The sequence below is a fragment of the Lepidothrix coronata genome, unplaced genomic scaffold, assembly GCF_001604755.1.
Source record: "Lepidothrix coronata isolate B3197 unplaced genomic scaffold, Lepidothrix_coronata-1.0 Scaffold21, whole genome shotgun sequence".
Classification (NCBI taxonomy): domain Eukaryota; kingdom Metazoa; phylum Chordata; class Aves; order Passeriformes; family Pipridae; genus Lepidothrix; species Lepidothrix coronata.
In genome coordinates this window covers 3975283-3995250 of record NW_016690201.1, presented here as the reverse complement: position 1 = coordinate 3995250, position 19968 = coordinate 3975283, and the positions used below count along the sequence as shown (strand labels likewise).

General features: G+C 40.4%; 1 protein-coding gene across 4 annotated transcripts in view; it reads right to left on the bottom strand.

The window, feature by feature from the left end:
- APP (amyloid beta precursor protein) overlaps positions 1–19968 on the bottom strand; it is a 202576-nt gene that overhangs the window by 136748 nt on the left and 45860 nt on the right. The gene's annotated exons all lie outside the window — the stretch shown is intronic.

The following is a 19968-nucleotide window of genomic DNA, read 5'->3' as shown; positions in this document are numbered from 1 at the left end:
AACTTGGCCAGTTATGCTTGACTAAGCTGAAGATCAGGTAAACAGGTGTTTCATGGTTAAATACCTTCTCCTCCATGTCTCAGCTATTGCAAAAATCCATATGTACAGGGCATAATCTTCATTCAACTAAAATTGATAGCATGCCTTTATGTTTATCTCAACCATTTTAACAAACATCATAATTCTTTCCCCTTGCATAGTATCAACAGCCTGTTGAATGAGTTATTCGTATTTAGGCTTACATGACCAATTTCTAAATTGCTGAGATCAACATTCTATCTGCCTTAACACTGCAATACACTTCTACATCCACGACCATGCCATCAATTAATTGATTAATTTATTGACAAACCACAACTTCTGCTTTCTATCCCCCTTAACCCCTTTATCCCATCCCCCTTTTCCAGTTTTACTGTCAATAATGGCTTATATGACCACCTTCACTGAGGATGGGTCTTAGTCACTGACTTCTGTGCAGACTCACCTCCCAGTCACCTCCTACACTCACATTTCATTCCACCAGGAGCACATTACCTCCCACTACACTGGGAAGGAATTTCAGAGCACACAAACCACATCCTTATGGATACCACTTAGGAACATGTGCTCCTGGAGCACACCAAATGAGTGGTTAGCCCACACCAGCAGGCCAGGGCCAGCCAAGGCAAAGCCTGCCAAGTGCACTCAGCGTGGACACTCAGCCCCTGCTGCTTCACTCCACGCTCCCAACTCACTGCACCACAGCAGCTGCTGACATAGCCAATGGCTCTTGCTTTTCATTTTTCAAACTGGCTATCTACCAGCCCTAACATCAAACTCAGAAGAAGGTTATAGTTTTCCTTTGCTTTTTCTCTAGCAACCCCAACCGATTTCCAAGTGTGCCAAATCTGAGGATTTAGGTGCACTGAAAACTACTGTCTACTCGTACCTACCAGTGGAAAAGCAAAACAAGGAACAAGTCTGAAGTAATTGCAGATGCTCCAAAAACATCCTGTAGAGAAGGAACATAATCCAAAATAGAGAGAGCTGGGTTAAGATTGGTGAATTCTGAGAGTCCAAAACCAGTGCCTGAAAAACCCCTGTAAGAACCTCAACAGCCCTGCTGATTTTTCTGAATCGTGGATCTCCACCAAGCTCACAGCAGGTGTGCAAAACCTGTATTAAGTACCAGGGAGGTTTTACTGTCAGTAAAGTTTCTAGATATGATGGATGTTTGTAACAACATGAAATAGGTATTTCTAAACCTGCAGAATATCATTGTTGATACTACTGAGGCTCTACAGGACTAGTTTATTCTGAGCAAAAGTCTTCAAGGAGAGCCCAAATTCAAGACTTTCTTTGATGAGAAGGCACTCCCCTGAACAAAGGCTAAAATCTAACTCTGGCAAAAAATGAAGCAAGTAGGCTATTTCACTGCAGCTTGAGCAAAAGTCTCAAACTTTAAAAGACACTAACAAACAACAGTACAGCCTCCTCACATATGAGATCAGTAGTCTTCGAATGATTATGCTGTGATCCACATGCATGGGAACAACAGAAAGTAATCAATGCATGATTGGAAATAATTGGATATAATTCTTACTTTCATTAAGAGACAGGAAGGGGCCAGTACAATTGTAAAATCAAACTATATTAACAGCCTAATGCACAAAACAAGGGCAGGTACAGTAACAATGCCAAGGAAATGACTACAGAACGAAACACTGCTTAAACAATGCTATACAGTTTGAATGTTAACCCTGCCTTCTATTACAAAATAGAATTTTTTAATCAGATACTTCTTGCCTTGTGCAAGCACTTCAAAGAAGCCATCTGATAGATCTCTGCCAGTTTTGACAGCACTTTCAGCTCACTACAGCTGATGGCTGAAGCATTGGGGAGGCTGAAGGTGCAGCCTTGGATGTTAACCCAGCACACAAGATACAGCACAATTCAATAAAGACCACAGGGCAAAACTGAAGAGTTAAAGAGAGAAAGTTTCCTGCCCTCACAAGATTGCAGCTTTGCTTTGTTCTTTTTGTGACTGAGGCTGATGGTCATCCTCCACGTTACAAACAGAGCACCATTTTCACACTGCTCGCTGAAAATAGCTCCAAAGGAACTTGCAGCTCCCCCTTGCTCCATCAGTGCTTCAAATCCTGAACTCTGAACTTAAAACAGCAAGGTTTAAGGAAAGTTCCCCTTTCTTCCTCAAGTTCTATATCTTTTCCCTTGGGTCCCCTCAGTTCCACCAAACATATCTGCACACGCTCATGCTCTTGACTCCTGTCACAGCACTGCCAAAATGGATTAGGAGGTCACACAGCAGGAAACTTCACACCTTAACTGCTGTGTAAATATTACACCACAAGGCACCAGCGCTGCCTCAAGAGCTAACAAACACACTGCAAGAGAAAGATTTGATTTTCTCTGGACACTGCCCTTAGCGCTGCCATGCTGCACTCTTCCAGGTTCGTACCTCTGCAAACATCACATTCCAGTAATTACAGCCCATAGTTATGTAACACTGGGTGCTGTCACAAGCCATGTGCTTGATATATCACAGTGACACCAACACCTTCTCATCGGGGACATCATAACATTCCTCATGGTTAAGTGTCACTTGTCACTGACAGATGCCTTAAATGAAGTCAACTAAAAACATTTCACAATGGCTGAACTGGAATGTTTCAGAAAAAAATTAAGACAAAAAAAATCAAACCAATTTATTCATCCACATGAAGATGCACATAGCTTTAAAGTGACAGAAACTAGGATTTTGATCCATGAGAACAAAGACACACTCAGTTGCTTTCCTGAGGTGAATTTCTAATGAGTAAGAGTGCACTATTAGTGTAGGGCCTCACTGAAACAATAAGATTACAGAGGGAAATAATTTATTACTTTTATTTTTACTATTTCCCCAAACCACCATTTTAACTGGTGGTTAGTACAGTGAACCAAATTCTAAGCAGTTAACAGTATTTGTCAAAAGTACGCAAGGACAAAGAAACACAAAGAGGCCTCTTCTTCTGCTTCTACATCAGTTACTAAACTCCTAATTTCCTCTGACAGGTCACACAAAGCTCCGTTCACCCTTCACGAGAGAAAACAGGCTTTGAATTTCATTATCAATAGGTTAATGCCAGTGTATTTGCTGAGGAAAGTTCCCCTCACTAGACTTACATAAGGTATTTGCTCTGAATTGAAGTGGGACCTACTTAGTGGCACAGAAAAATGAGCCTCATATTTATTTATAGTGTCCCTAATGAGTCAGTGTTCCTTCTAGAGAGTCCACATGAGCAGTGCTAGAAAGTTGCAGGAGATCCAAACTTTCAAAATTATCACAACTTGCCGTAGAGCAATTCCCTTAATACATCTTAAAAGAAACCACAGAAGAAACAGAGATCAACTTAATCCAGAAAATTTAACTGGCAATCAAGAGTTACAGTTCATTTACTTCCACTGACATTACCAGTTCTCCTTATATACCGACTGCAGAAACAATAATCTAAAAAGCCAGTCAGGCTTGTGAGAATTTCATATAATCTTACTTATACTTGTGTTTACCACTACTAGCTCTGATTACAGATGGATTTAGGACTAAAATGTCTATCAGCTGTGTGATGCTTCCAGTTAACTTCTGGCAAGTTGAATCCCCTCCCTCCCAGGAATATTCATAGAGATAAAAGAAATTAAGAAGTTACAGCTATAAATAGTCAGAACAAAAATGAGGGTGGTTTTAGCAGTTGCATCTTTAGCAACTTGGATCATCTGAACACTTTGACAGGGGAAGATAACTCAAACTAGGATAGAGTTTGATTACATCCAGACTTTCCCCTGTGCTGTCCTCCTACAGCCTTCCCCAAAAAAGAAAAACAACAAACAACCACACAAGTTAGTCTGTGGACAAGTTTACTTCCAGCTGAACCATGTGACTTTGTGCTTTAAATAATACTATACTTACAGTATTGATGTTACTTTAAATACTGAGAACTGTTCACAGCAATTATCAGACAATTTGCTTTTTAAAATCGTAAACAAAAATCACAGATGTGACAGAGGTAACCATTTACCTCTGTTTGAAATGAGCAAAGAAGTGGTTTTTTATCACTTCAGTGAAGTAATCTGCAAACAGTTACTACAAGCACAAAAGAACATACACATTTAATAACCAATGTTTAGGAAGACTGTGGTCTTAAAATTGCTTGCGGAAAACATCCTTTGGCAGCAATCACATCTGAAGGACAGCTAAACAATGCTTCAACTATGGAAACAAGCCCTCAGTTCCAGATCAACAAATTATAGTTGGATCAAAACCTATTTCTATTCCTTTCTAAAGTATGTACATGCTTCCCAGTATTTTGCACTGATGTGTTACTGAAGAGCAGTAACAAGCAGACCTGCTGCACTCATTTCCACGCGTTTGGCATGTCCATGCAGAGGAAGGATATGACAATGATTTCTGTGTCTCTGCAACCTTTCCACTCTACACCTTCGGAAGCAGCGACACTGCAGAGTCCCAGATGTCCAAGATCAGCTGCAGGAGTGGTGTCACATGAGCAGCAGTGACACAAGCACCATCAACCCTGAATGAAATGCCCTGTTCTCAGCCCTGCAGTCTGTGTCTGGAGAACAGACAGCTATATGCAAAATAAAAGTATTATAAGTCTCAATGTAAAAATAGTTTATTACTGGTTTTTACAACAACTTTTCTATATTACTACAATGGGTCTTGGTATAAGGTAACATTGAATCTTCACTGACTAAGTTAAACTCAGAACTGGGACTCAAGAAGCAGGAAATTTTCATCTGGTTGTTTGTTGGGTTTTTCTGTGGGTTTCTTTTCATCTTGGTTTGGTTTTGTTGTTTGAGGTTTTTTAACTTGCTGCTGCAAAGTCGTGTAACTTAAAGGCTAAAAATTATGCCAAACTAAAAAACCTCCACAGATAAAGAACATGACCATCACAAACTCTTGCATAAAGACCCTTCCTTGAATGCTCTTATTTACAAGTAAAGAAAAAAACCCAAACGTTAAATTGCACACACTTACCATATGGAACTATGGATGCTTATTGCCTTTATGTTGCCACATGCTTCAACCAGCTTATGTAATTATTTTGCCTGTTTCTCCAGCAGCTGCTGGCTCAAGTTATGATTTTTAACCCGTGCCTTCCATGCACCCGCTCTTGCCATAACTCTTGATCAGACCTGCAGGCTAACCATGTGAAGCAACACCCACCATAACCATATATAAAGCCCAGTAAACCTGTGGTATGTGAGCTCTGCAGTCCCCTGCATGGACTCAAGAGTTGTTAGAGGCATGGGCATAACCCCTGCACTGAATCATCAGGCAAGAGGGAGAACAGAAGACATGCAAAGTTTAGAGAGATTTTAACACACCAACAGAAAAACACCACATGTGGTCAACTTTACTAGTCCAGAGAGCCCCAGAGGTCCAAGACAGCAGCTGTTGTGCTTGACAAGAGATGAACTCCATATTGCCATGCTGGCTATCTCCCAGCCACCACATCCTAGCCTCCTCCAGTTTTCCTCTGGCATTTACACAGTCAGCATTGCCTAACACAGCTCGATGGCTCTCCCTATGGCAGCCCCCTGCCCAGGAACCATCATGCCTCTGTCCAGCATGCTCCCACGGTCAGCAGGAACACCTTTTCTTCTCTGCCACATCTCTGCTGCTTCAGCTGTGCCCTGTGATGCTCAGCTACTCGCTCCTGGGCTCCCTTCTACACACAGAAATGAAGCTACAGGGCTAGCTGGCATCCCAGCTTTTTCTGTCATTCTCTGTGACCCAAGCAATGCCTTCACTTGCTCAGAGGGAACTCCAAAAGGAGAGTCAAACTCGGCACTAGCTGCATTGGAGCAGCTTTCAAATTCTCTGTCATGGGCCAACAAGAGAAACAGCAAGGCAACCAAGAAGGAACAGCTCTGCCCCGGTACCACAAGTCCCAGATGTCTGCTGTTGCAAGTTAATCAGCATGACATCTCAGGTATTTGAACTAATTTCCAGCTGCCATTTGGGAAGAGTGTATGTATATACCCTTTTAACCCTGCAGTTTAAAACAAAATGGAAGTAATCAATTCCTAAAATCAAAACCCCACGCAATTACCTAGCATAAATAAGTAATCCCAGGGTGAATGTCTTCCAAACTAGACAGATAATTTTTTCTTTTAATTCGAAATTCTCAGGACAAGTTTCCAGAGACATACGACTTCTTACCTTCAGTCACATCCCCTAGCATCCATCCATAACATCCTTCAATTTTTAATAGCTGCAGTCTCACTACCTGAGTCGACCCTCAGCCTCATCTAGGAGTTTCACATACTGCTCTTATAACTATTTCTTTGGGCCCACCTGGCGAATGGGCCCAAACATCCTTTCCAACATCTCAGTTGCTTCACTGTCACACACAGAGTCGCTGTTCAAGAGTTTCATGCCACAAAACTCACCCACTATTTCCACTCCTTTCACCCCAACTCTTGCCTCTCCCATCCGCTCAATGTTGGCATCCTGCTGGTTCCTGTTTCAAACCTCTCTGCCCACCCCCAGTGACTCTTAAGTTCCATGTTAAGAGGCAAATGCTCTGTCCCCTTCTCTTAAGCATCTTTTAAATTTGTTCATTTTCATCTCCAAGCACACAAAGCCAGCAATCTTTTCAACACTCAAACTAGTTTCCTTCTTTACTGATCCTATCCTATACCAAGGAAAGTGAAACATAACAAAACATACAGGGAGAGAGGGGATATGATGAACCTTCTAGGCATTATCCACAGATGGGGGGGGGAAATGATGGGGGCAGACATCAAGATGTTGCTGCTGTTTTACCCATGGTCACAAGAACATTCACTCACTGCTTTTCTCTGTGAGCAGGGCACATGCAAAATCTTGATATAGTATCCCAAGTACTTTGGGTATGGAGAGCGGTAGAAACGTGAGCTGGTTTTAGTGCAGTGACCAGCTGGGTTGGTTTGCCCACCTGAAGGTTAATATATACACGATCTCTCCTGTCAAAAGTCCCTAACATGCTTTTATCTGGAATTTCCCACTAGACTGCCACTTACCCTGTAATTAAAGCATTCAGAAAAGCTGCCAGATGCGAAGCAGCCTGCTCAACCCTGAACACTCACACATTGGCTTTCTCTGAGCACTTTCCTCTGCACTCAGGGAAGGCAGAAGCTTATAAAAGCAGAAATAAGGCTACATGGTCAAACACATTCTCCTCATTGCCTTGCAAGCCCTTGATTTTATAGCATAAATATGCTTGTATGCAGCAAGAAAACCAAACCAAAAACTTGGCCCTGCCAGGAATACTCTGTTTACCACATCAGGTCTCTAAAGCCTCTCTTATGTAATTACAGAGGATATCCAGCTTTTCATACTGTAAAACCTCAGAGTAAACAGGGCTGGACTTACAGTCTCTTTTAAGCTGCTTCCCTGTCCACTCTAAGCACTTACAGGTGCAACAAAACACTTCTACTTCTCCACAGGCAGAATTTCATATTCACAGAGAGTCTACTTTGTCGTGTCACCACAAACCTGTTCATAGATTCACTCTGCTTGAAGATGAAACTACATCTGCCTGTTACTCTACAGCATCACAAGAAGCATTTAAAAAGTTTTGGCTTTCAGGGGGTAGGGTTTTTTGGCTTTTTTTTTTTTTATGTTTTTGCACTCTTTAATTAAATTTCTGCACAAATAAGGTTAAGTACTGGAGCCATGAGAAAGAATAATACCCGACCAAGCACACAGAGTATTTTTATCTCAAAGTAACATATGTACAAAGGACAAGTGCTGCTGTCCTCCCAAGAGGGAAAAAACATGTAGCCAGAAGTAGTTTAAAAACAATAACAAAAATCTCTTCCTTTAGGCATGATACCAGATTTCATCCGCCCACTTCCCTCTTTAAGGGTTTCCTGAGGCACTGTATCACTAGATCAACGAAGGTGGGACAGTGTAAGCAGCTAGAGAGCCTGGGTCTGGTTTTACAGGTTCTCCTGCAGGCTGTGGGAGAGAAGTGAGGCAAAGGGCTGTCCCGGCAGCAGCTCCTCCATCACATCAATATACCAAGTGCCAGTGATCTGCATCAGACAACTAACACACAAGGAGAGTGCTTAAATATAATTGTGTTGGCTACAGCACCAGCATCCAAGGGACGGCAGTAAAGGCTCAGCTGATGTGGATCTTCAGTCCTTACTATTCTTCTAAAAAAGCAAACATGAGAAGAAAAAAAACCAAAACAAACATAAAATCCCACAAAACCAAACAACAAAGTCTGACCTTTCTTTTTATGGTATTATCATAAGGAAGATGAAACTCTGCATTTCATCTCAAGCATGATCCGTTTCAGAAAGGGTCAGCAAGGGAAAGAAGTAGATCTTGTGCCAGCAATTTCTGCCCAAAGAGGAAGTACTGTTCTGAAGGTATGAAATAAAACAACAAAACAGCTTTGCAAAAACCACCACACGTGGAAATTTACTATTTCCTTCTCAAAGAAATCATCAGTATAAATGGGCTATAATATGCATTTTACATCACCAAATTACTAAACTGAACTAGTTTCACAAGCTTCACCCAAAGAAACCTCTCGCCTTTCTATCAAATGGGAACATATGTGACTGAGTTATGTTTGTTGAGATCACAGTACAAAACATATCTAGGCTGTAGCATAAGACCTATGAAAATATACTTGAAAAACAAATTGTTCTCTATTCAAGTGTTTTTAAGTTCTGCTGCTGACAAAAGGACCTACTTTATGTCAAAGTTGTCTTCAAGGCCATGCAAGAACTGTCACAAAGTAACAGGCCCGAGAACTCATTTTCCATAATCTAATTAATTTATGCATTCTTGAGTTTACTGCGGAAGTAGCCAAAGGGTAATTTATTACTCTGAGAGCCCAGATTCAGTTGCATGCATGCCCCAAGAGACAAACGTGGTGGTGATTTCCCTTTCCACGAAATCAGCTTCAGGCTCTAGTACCAAGAATGTGAATTGGTAATACAAGGTCATATTCTGAAACAGTGGTTGTACTCCACCACCCAGCACACAGGAAAGCCATGCAAGGTTTAGTCTTGCAGTGAAAGCAATTCAGAAAAAGTCAGGGAAATCTTCGAGTTAGAAATGGACCATCTGATATTCTAAAATAAAAGTTAAACTCAAAACAAAAAAGAAGAAAATTAGAAGTTGAGCATGAGGAATGAAGCTATAGGGAGCACATTTACAGAAAAAAACATTCAGATCAGTAACATTTCTTGTTTGTGAACACAGGAGATGTGTATTTAGTGTTTTATATTTCCCTGCCTTGGTCCTTTAAACAGGATACCTAACGTAATTACCTGAGCAGCTCTAAGATGACACTGCATTTTTTTTTCTTTATAAATCAAACAGCAATTTTTTAAATCATTCTTGTTCTTGTGGATGAGATATACATTATACAGACCATAGTTTTAAAATACAAACAGAGAATATTTAGTGTCAGCAAAAAGAGGATAAAGGTTTTCTTTCCAAAGAAATAAAACCAATCATTTCTTGAAAAATATTTATAAATTTGTATTTTTCTCCAAGTTCTTTCTTGTAACATCTTTATCAAGAGTAATCAGAAGTGCCTTACCACTGCCTTGCACAGATACAGCAATTCTGCCTGCAAACTGCTCTCTTAGGACAGTAACCTGCAAATACATGGCTGAAGATAAATCAGGCACTTCCTATGTCCAGTACCAATATTAACTATAACTCAGATTAAATGAAATTCACCATGAAAGCTCATCAATAGAAACTGTCACTAAGCATTTTCTGAAGCCCTGTCTAGTCATGTGAACTTCAATTTGGAGCCACTACCACAACAGAACTTCATTAGTCTTTCAGGTTTCACATGTGTCTGTGTTTCAAATAACAATGCTCCAAAACACAGGCAATAAATTCCAGTATGAAAGTTGAATAAGCTGAAAAAATGTACTTCAGTCTGATCAGACCCACATGGACTTACTCGGGATTTCATTTTAAACTTACATTATATTGAAGACTGAAGTAATTTTCAAATGCGAAAGACCCCTTATGATAGAGTATGCAGTTAATACATATATGGTACAAATTCTGCTTTATAGGAAACAGTATTTACTGCTCATGTCTTTGATAATACTCATAAAGCATCACTGAAAGTTAATGCCCAACAGGATATTAAGAAATCTTCATTAACCATTAAAAGCATCAAAGGTCAATTCATTTAGAATTCACTTTTACTCAAACTGTCCTTACTGTTTGTCCAGTTTTGCTTCATGACAGGAGAAGAGAAGGAGGGTCTCTAAGACTGCCACCTGCAAACACCTTTGCAACAAAGCTTGGAAATTTGTCCGAGAAAGACGTAAATATTCTGGCTTATTTTAGTAAACTAGTCGGTGCTTTCATATCCAGTTGCTAAACTGGACTGAAAACCCAACTAATCCAACTTTTCTCCTAAATGCTGTGGCTGCTAAAGTAGTAAGCCATCATGTTGAGACCCTGAATTCAGGTATTTAAAATTAATACCTGTCCATACAGGTGTTTAACAGGACAACCTCCCTGTCATCGCCCCTTTTGAGAACAAGGGATTTTAGCCAACAATCCTTGAGATGAAGCTGTGCCCTGGAGTCCTGGAGTAAATGCCAGATTGAAAGCAAAGCAAGAAATTAAACTGGCATCATCAAATGTGCTACACCCAGCAAAGTCCTACCATCCCTTTTCTACACCAGACTTCCAAGTCTGCCGGAGTGCACACACACACACACAGGCACAAGGTCAGAAGTGGCAGACTGAGTCAGCCCTAGGTCTGAGACTACAAGTACACATGCAGCATCTCCCAGGGCACTTCAGCAGCTTAACACTGGTTTTGCACTCTTCTTTAGTAAAATTATAACATTACTGCTCTTTTCAGAATGAAAACCCACGTAGCAGAATATCCCTCTCTGTTGCTGCATTACCACAGCAGACCCATGCTTTGTCTTTGCACTTCCTCAGCAAGCCCCACTGCTCACATTCTCCACGCTGTGCACACAGCACAGCTTAGGGGCTAAAGCTTTTGGGGCATTTTTCCCACTTACAGGTAATGAACAATGCTGCAGAGCTGGCTATTGAACCTGGCAGACATGAGGGAGGAGAAAAGTTCTGACAGAAGCTGCTCATCAATAGGTATCTAAGCACCAAAGCTCCACATGTATGAAGTTCTCAGTCACCGGGCTGCCTAAAGGCATCTGTACTTTTACCAGGAGCAGCTCTGAAGTATGCAAACCAAAGAACATACTGTCTTAGTGCTCCATCCCCCACCAAAAAAGAAGCTGAACATTTTCTTGCCAGCTTTCTTCCTCCTGCAGTCTGTTCCCACACAGATGGCAAAATGTTTTTTGAGGCTTTGGACTGCATGCTCCACTGAAGCCAGTGGGAACCCTGACACCAACTTCTCTAACAGAAATACTGAATCCGCCAACTCCAAGAAAGTCAGAAAAATGAAAAGCTTCCCCCCCCCCTTCTACAAAATAACAATCTCAAGAGGATTAGGATGGTTGCCAAATGGAGAAATCACTTTCAGATTGCTCCCAGTGACTCAACTGACCACAGCGCTGTCAACGCCTAGAGAACAGCACTGTTGTGGTGTAACAAAGTTCAATCATATCCAATAAAACTTCCACACCAATATACTGAGATATTATTCTCAAGCAGAAACAGGGTGTGCATTTCCAAGCACTCAAAGGCACAAGCAAAGGGAACATCTGAATAAACTTAAGTTCAAGTCAATTATGAATCCTCTGAGATGTGTCGATTCTGAATTTTAAAGGACAAAGTAAGAACTGTAGCTCTGCACCTGCTTTCCAATCCAAACCACTGTGCAGCTGGAACATGCACATGTCCCTCTGCATCATGCATCTTGCCAGCAGATATCCCAACCCACTTACAGAATCACAGAATCATCAAGGTTGCCAGTTCCTCAAAATCCACTTAATTAAATATGGCAATTTATTGTATGTCTCTTCTTTTACTTTTGCTTCACAGTAAGACTGGCAAACAGTACACTTAAATTAAAAGGATCTTTGGCACCCCCTTTCTCCAACAGGAACCAAGGTCACTGAATTAGACTGAAGTAAACATAAATAAATCAAATTTGACCATTTCAATCAAGGACTTCTTGAGTGAAAGGATTTTCAAATTGCTGAAAAACAAACAAGAAATCCGTAACAGTCCATACTGCCTTGGCTCATCCTGGGAGAGAGATTGCTTCTTGACTCTCAGAACTGCACCTAACACTTCTGTTGAAACTTTCAGAAACTAAAAAAAAGCAGATCAAAGCTTTAAACAGTCTTATCTTCAGGATTATGTTACAATGCAATCTACTTTATTGCTGTGCTCTGTGGCTTAGCAGTTTGTGTTGTTTAGCAGCGTAACTGTTTCAGAGATAAGCTTTAATTTCTTTAGTACTCAAGAAAGTGAAACATTAAACTAGACTGAAGTTCCTTCTCCAAAGACTAAGATGATCAGCAAAATCAAGGTAAGGATTTGCAGATTTCAAATGACCCTGTATCTAGCCCCTAGTGCACTGCAAGCTCTATTGCTGCAGCTCTGTGACAACCACCAGGCCGACCCTCTAACACTCCATAAAACAAAAATTCTACGACATGGTGACACAATGTGATAAATCAATTTACAAACATCAAACCCACCTGTGCATTATGAAAAAGACAAGATTTTCGTTTGCTAAACAACAGCAAAAAAGAATCTTTATCTTAGAAACCAGCACGTGAGGCTGGCCACTCCTGAGCACGGCCACTCCTTCTGTACCTCCAGCTGTAAAACCCTGGCAGAAACACAAGGAACAGCAAAACCAGAAGCAGCTGGGACTCTGCATTTGAGATGTTGGGTCCATACCCTTTTTCTCAAAATCCTTATGGCAGGACCGTGGAACAGAAGTTTAGCAAATGACCCAGGAAAACTAAATTTCAGGTCAGATAACCACTACAAGGATACTGCATTACGTCAAATTTCTCAGTCTTTCATTCACCTGTCAATTCTCCTCTGTCCTTCTCCCTGTCACCACTCTGCCCAAAAACGCCAGCCTCATTCACATTTCTCTATTTTCACCTGCCTTTTCTCTCATTTTATGCACAGGTTCTGGTATTTCCAATATATTTGCTCTCCACTTACATTTCTACCACTGTCGAAAATTAAATCATGGAGCCACATTTGCATCTCTGATTAACATATGTCCTGTTCTTCATTATAGGCTTGATTTGACATCTGTCTTCTACAACTAATAACATCGAATTTTTTTGCCCTTTAAATTGCTCGTGTTGTCTTTGCCTATTGCCAGACAAAGCTTGCTGGGGAAATTCAGGGATTAAGAGGATGTGTTCTTCTGAAAGCACACAGGAAAAAGTGACAGAAAGATGTAGTGCCTTCAGAAACACCTAGAAAGCTTCTCTTCACAGGCTGTTCAAAGATCATAGCAGACGCATCCTCTGGTCAGCTGTCCTAAGAAGTAGTCCTGCCCTCCCCTTACACATTTCCCACATCAGCACTCCAGCTCATCTGGTCCCTGCTGAGCATGCCAGAGAGGGAAACTCACCCTTTTCCTGTTTGTTTGAGGGGGTTGGCTTTGTGCCATTTCAGCTCCCTAAACCTCCTTTCTGCAAGATCAGACATATGCTAAAACTTGGCAGAGAAGAAATAAGGAGGAAGAGAAGAAAACTGATTTTTTTTTTCCTGCAGCAGCACATACCACTTAAGCTCAATACTTGTGCTAAACTGTTCTTCGATTTGGTAAGAACTTCTAAAATTAGGTCATATCTGACCATCTCAGATCCTGCTACAGATCTTAAGCTACAACAGCTCAAGATGTTTAAGCTGAAAGTCTGCAAAACCAGGAAAATTCAGGAACTTCAAACCTGGCTGAATAAGGGAGACTCCTCAGTCCTCTGTGTTGCTCCAAACCAGAGTGGTGCTCTTGTATGGAACACTTGGATTAGAGGAATGAAATCGTGATAGGAACACATCACACCACTACTCAACAGAGTGGCTCTGATCCATACTGGCTCCAAAATATTAAAACCCACCTTCCAGACGTCAGCAAGTAATTGCTTATTGCCATATCCACTGATGTGCTCTCAGCAATAGCTTAAAATTAGTTTCTGTGACAATCTCCTCTAAAATATTAAAAAATATACATATATTAACTTACATGGTATTACAAGTTTAGCTTTAATAAGATCAGTCTAATTAAATCCTCTTAGATTCCTTGTTTAGAAGTATAAATGTAATTCCTGCCTCTTCAATGATTCCTTCTAATTTTTTTTTGCTCTTCGATGGAGTGTACAGACCTGCCAAGCTGCGTGGGAACTTGGACAAGCAACGTTAGCTGCAACACTTCACAGATGTTTGAAGCAACACTCATCAAAATCAATCTTTTTTAATGTCTGTAATTGGCTCAAACAAGGAAGAGCAAAAAAATACTGAAGGATCTTGATACTGCCTCAAAAATTACCTCAGAAGCTGAATTTACAAGAAAGCCTTTTATTGACCACAACTCTCTTCCCAGGCCAACTGGAAGTGAGTAATGAATGGACAAATCAGGTGTTTTACAAATGCCCAATTACCACTGTTTCTCAAGAAAACCTGTGACTCAGGATAAGACTCAAATAAAACAAATTGCATTGGCTTATATTCCAAAGGAAACATTGTGTGGTTTCTTCACACAGCTGGACATCTTGAATATCAGTGGACATCTTGAATATCATTACATTCCCATGGGATCAGTGCTTTTCTGACCTACAATGGTATTTCTAGAAAGAAATTATGCTGGCAAAATATGTTGTATCAGACAATATTTCCTCATATCCAGATGAACAGCATTCATGTTTCAATATTCAGACCTGAGCAGAAGAAAAAAAATTAAACGTGGTATTGTCATTAGTGTACAAGGAATTTTTTGGGTTTTTTTTCTGTTAATAAATGCAACAGCTACTGGCACACACAAAATACAAAGTTGATTTTTAAGAGATATTTTGATGCATCTTCTAAACACTACGCTTCTAGTAGAAGCTCCTGCCTTAGTTCAAGAGGAGGACACTTTTCCCTTTCCCTAACAAGGACTCATTCTAAGGCCTCATAACAATTCGGAACAGTCTTAGGGACCTTAAATCCAATGCTGGTTTTAGTCTCAACATTAAGCCAGGTGCCTCAAGAGCTCTGAAAAAATAACATCTAAAAATCTAAAATCCTCATCTTTCAAACTTTTTTGTTAGCAATTTACAATAACACCCCTTCAGTAAAAATCTCACCCTACTCAAGTAAAAAAAAATAATTAACATCTAAAATTCTGTTTAAACTATTAAAAAGATGCTCTCTCTCTCTATATATATATAGATATATGTGAAAAAAAAGGTGGATAAAGCCATCAATAATTGGACAGATATTCAGAAACCTCTCCACAATTATAATTAATCCACAACCATCTAGAACAATTTTCTGTAAGGAGTACACATCTATAAAAAAAGATTATCAGTGGGATTTTTTTATTAGCCAGAGGCATACAGTATGTGGAAGATTAAAGCAGGCACTCAATACAGTGCTACATAATAATTTTAATTGGATAAAAGCTAACTGGATGATAATGTTGCTGTATGAATTAGAAATCAGAAAGCAGTGGTAACTGCTTTGGAAAAAATGAAATGTCCCAGAAATCAGGAAATATTTCCCCCATCCAACCTTGGGGCATTGCCCTGCTACAAATTCAAGGAATCATCACCTTCCTGACAGCTTCAAAGTTACATAATGAGAGAAACTGTCTTCCCCTTTTCTACTTTTGCCTGCAGAACCGACAACTGAAACTCTGCATAATGCCTTTTTCCTTGCCAAGGGACCTCTGAACATGAGCCTGTTCCATGCAACCAATCACTGCCTGTGACTACAAGCTTTGTATGCACTGTTACAGAGAAATAATCACAGCTATAGCCAGCATTTTAATTTCAATATCTTCCAAAGTAGATGGACAAGGGTGAAATGGGAAAGAAAAAAAAAAGAAACCTGTCTCCATCAATAAAAGAAAAAAACAAACCAGAAGACAGTAACATTAAGACCACAAGAAAAAGCAAGATAGAATATAATAACAAGATAAGGTAATAACAAGATATAGCACACAAAAGTTATAAGGGATGGGGATGATCCAAAAAATACAGAATGCTACACAAAGCATACTACCTGTTCATATATATATAATCATGCACAGAAAGGGATGAAACAAACACTCAAAACTACTCAACACCTAAATCCTGCAGGCAGCCTTCCAGCTCTCAGGAGCACCATTCCCACCAAGGCATCACACTTGCACCCATCCATCTGCAGAGGTACACCAGCAAATGCTGGGGCTGTGGTTTTGGTCTTGAATTGGACTCAAGTCTCATGTCTGACATTGCCAGGGTGTAATTCCTTCATTTTTACACCTCTTGTCCATTTACTGCTAACATCTCTCCAAGAGCCAGTGCTAGCACAGAAGCTGGATCAAGGAACTGGCCTATCTCCGAAAACTCCCCCTAAGAATAAAAACTGCACCATAGTGGAAAGTGTCAGGAGTTCAAGAGGATCCAGAATGATCTTTAACAAAAGTGGGATAATTCTGTGCCAGAGAGAAGTGTCCACGAAACCACGCTCTGAAAAGGTAGATGAAAATAATCATAGAATGGTCTGGGTTGGAAGGGACCTTAAAGATCATCTCATTCCAACACCCCTGCCATTGGCTGGGACACCTTTCACTAGACTAGGTTGCTCAGAGCTCCATCAAATCTGCCCTATCCTTCCAGGGATAGGGCAGCCACAACTTCTCTGGACAACCTGTTCAGTGCCTCACTACTCTCACAGCAAAGAATTTCTTCCTAATATCTAATTTAAACCTACTCTCTGTCAGTTTAAAGCCATTCCCCCTTGTCCTGTCACTACATGCCCTCGTAAATAGTCTCTTTCTTCCTCAAATTGGTTGAAGCATAACAGCTCTAAATTTATAACACATTTTTCTTTATTTAAGGTAACCATCACACTTAATGCCTAGTATGTCTTAGGCTTATAATATTATTTATTAAGGGAACAGCTGCTACCAGTCCATCTCAGAGTCACACAGTGCAAGACAGGAGATGTGTCTGCAAAGGAAATAGCAGACAATACACAGGAACTCTGTATGTAAGACAGAAAACAGACTGGTGACACGCAGCAGTAGAGGTCTGTTGTGTTGCCCCCACCAGGATACCTGTGCAGGAAAGGTAACACCTCCACAGACCACAGCCAACACTACACAGCACTCCCAGAAGGGCTTCAGCAAGGCCAAGAGCTGGATCAGTTGAGCTGTGCTCCCTTCTCTGGGGCATGCTGAGAATCAAGGGCAGGGGTGCCTGGCCCTTCTGCAACCTCAAGGAGAGAACCACAGGCACAGAGCAGAGCATGCTGATGAAAATGTAAAACATTTCCCCAATCATGTGCTAAATGGTTGTCTGTTACTTCAGCTATGAACCAGAAAAGGCAACAGGACCGCCCTGCATACAGGCATTGCATTCATATATTTTAGAGGACAGAATAAACTATCATACTCCTGGCATAAATGCCATGCTGGTGGAACCCGTCGATTAAGACAAGCCATTCATCTTGTCCATTACATCTGTGAAATTCAAAATTAATCTAGGGGAAAATGCAGCCTTGCAGCTTCATTAAACACTGCAGTACACATCTACCTAAACATGTATTTATGTAGACAATCCTTGTTCATTTTCATCCTTTTTCCTCCCTCAGCCTCATTGCAGAAGCACTCTTCTTCCACAAGAAAAGCATATTATTTCAAAAGGAGTTGGAAAATTGATCATAAAAGCAACAACATACTGAGATTCTGATGTTTTTCATTTTTTTTTGAGCCATGCAAAAAAATTCTTTAAAGGAAAAAAATGAGAGGGGACCTTTTTATTATCACCAAAAAAAAGGCAGGCATCATCTTGCAACATATGCTCCAAGTTTTATTAGTCACTTGATTTGAAATAAATTTAAAGGGTAGACTACACTTTGGGCTAAAAAATCCCAGCCTTTTTTCTCAAGAAGGTGAGCATATTAAGGTTTAACTGCAGGATAAACATACCATCAGTAGTAGACTGATGAGACTGAAGCAGTGTCAGACAGGGGAAACTAATTCAGCTTTTGCTGGGACCAAAAGCTAAGTAAAACCAAAGTCCTCAATACTCAGTGCAGAGTGCTAAGATACTGTTCACCCAAACTTTTCAGCATGACTGTACACATCTCAGAATATACCAATACCGATTTCTGTTAAAAATGTCATTTGTTCTTAAGGACAGTCTGTGCAGCCAAAAACCTGCATGTTTTCCATGATGTTTCACTAAACGGATCGTTTTCCTTGGGGTAAAATGTATGGCTTTTTAGGCTGCTGAATTTAGACTAGTTCAGCTTTAAAATTCATTTTCACCTTCAATACCATGGCTATTTCCTTTGAGAAACTAGAAACAGCACATTATGCAGCCTGGATAAAAACAATTCCTATTAGGAAGAAAATTACAAGGTAACATGGAGAGAAACCATTATCACAGCAGCAAGACCATTGCCATTGTCTCTCAAATTCTCAGGAAAAAAAAAAAAAGCCAAACTCTTTTTCTCTTTTTAAAATCCTCATCATCCCTGGCAGTAGAACAAACCCTCTAAAAAATCTTCAGAAGCTCTCAACATGGACAAAGAGTAGAGAGGGAGGGAACTGCTGCCTGGAGTGGGACCCAGGGCAAGAGGCACAGAAGGATTATCAGAGATGGTGGCAGGAGGGAGCCAAGCAAGTAAATAAAAAGAGATGGGCCAGTCATTTGGTGGCCCTTTTGCCCCATCTGCCAAAGAGGAAACTTGAGGACTGCTTGCAGCTGGGGGTTGTGGGGTGAAACAATGCCAAAACTTTAGTATGGTCACACCTCAGCTTGTACTGGCTAAGAAGCAGCTTTTGGGTTTCACCAGCAACTTACCTAAACACATGGCATAAACACAAGAGGTTTGAGAAAATGACAAGATAATAATTTTTTAAAGTATTATGATTTGAGGTTAGAAATATCAACACTGTTCTGTCAACAGTTATAAAGAATTACCTGTTACCTGAATTTACCTTATTTTTTCTCCATGTAACACACAGGTATAGTTAAGAACATAGTAACATGCATTTACAATTTTGTTCTTCCTGTGGAAGACTTTTGTAACTAACACACACTGAGCACAAGACGCTCACATATCTCAATGGTCTTTAAAAAGAGAGTGGACACATGTCATGACTTTACAAAAGAAATCAAGCAGTCATGATGTGGTTTCAGAGATGCTGGGTGTAACACCTGCCAAAGCCAACATACACTTTGCATCTGAAAGTTATTCTAAGCATCTAAGCTGAAGTTTGCACAGTGAGCCAGGGGCTGATTACAAAGTGCAGTAGATCTCCAGGCTCCCAGGTTTACTCCATCCGCACAATATCCAACACCTAGACTAGTTTTACTATAGTTCTGGTTTGGTCTTGGGAGAAAAGAAAAGCCAACAAACAGTTACATGCATACTTAAAATGGAAATGAGCCCCTCCAAATTGAACTAAGAGGGGGAAAAAACATGCATTAGACAAAATTAACTTTTTGCCAGTTGTGAGTGTTGTTTCTACAATCCATTTTGGACAGTGAGTTCAGCACAGATGGCAAAATAATTTCAGTCCTTCAAGGAACTCATATAATGTATTCTAATTACTAGACATAAAACTCCGCATATCGTAGCTGCTCAAAATTGCTAATATAATAAAACATACACCAGTATCTTCCATCTGGACAGTCGTTCCCTTTAAACAGGGAATGGAGCACACCTAAATTAACTTCCTACTCTGCGCTCTGAAAACATACTTAGCCAAAAGGCAGGCTGCAGGTCGGTTTTATAAATGCATTTTAGGACAACAAGAG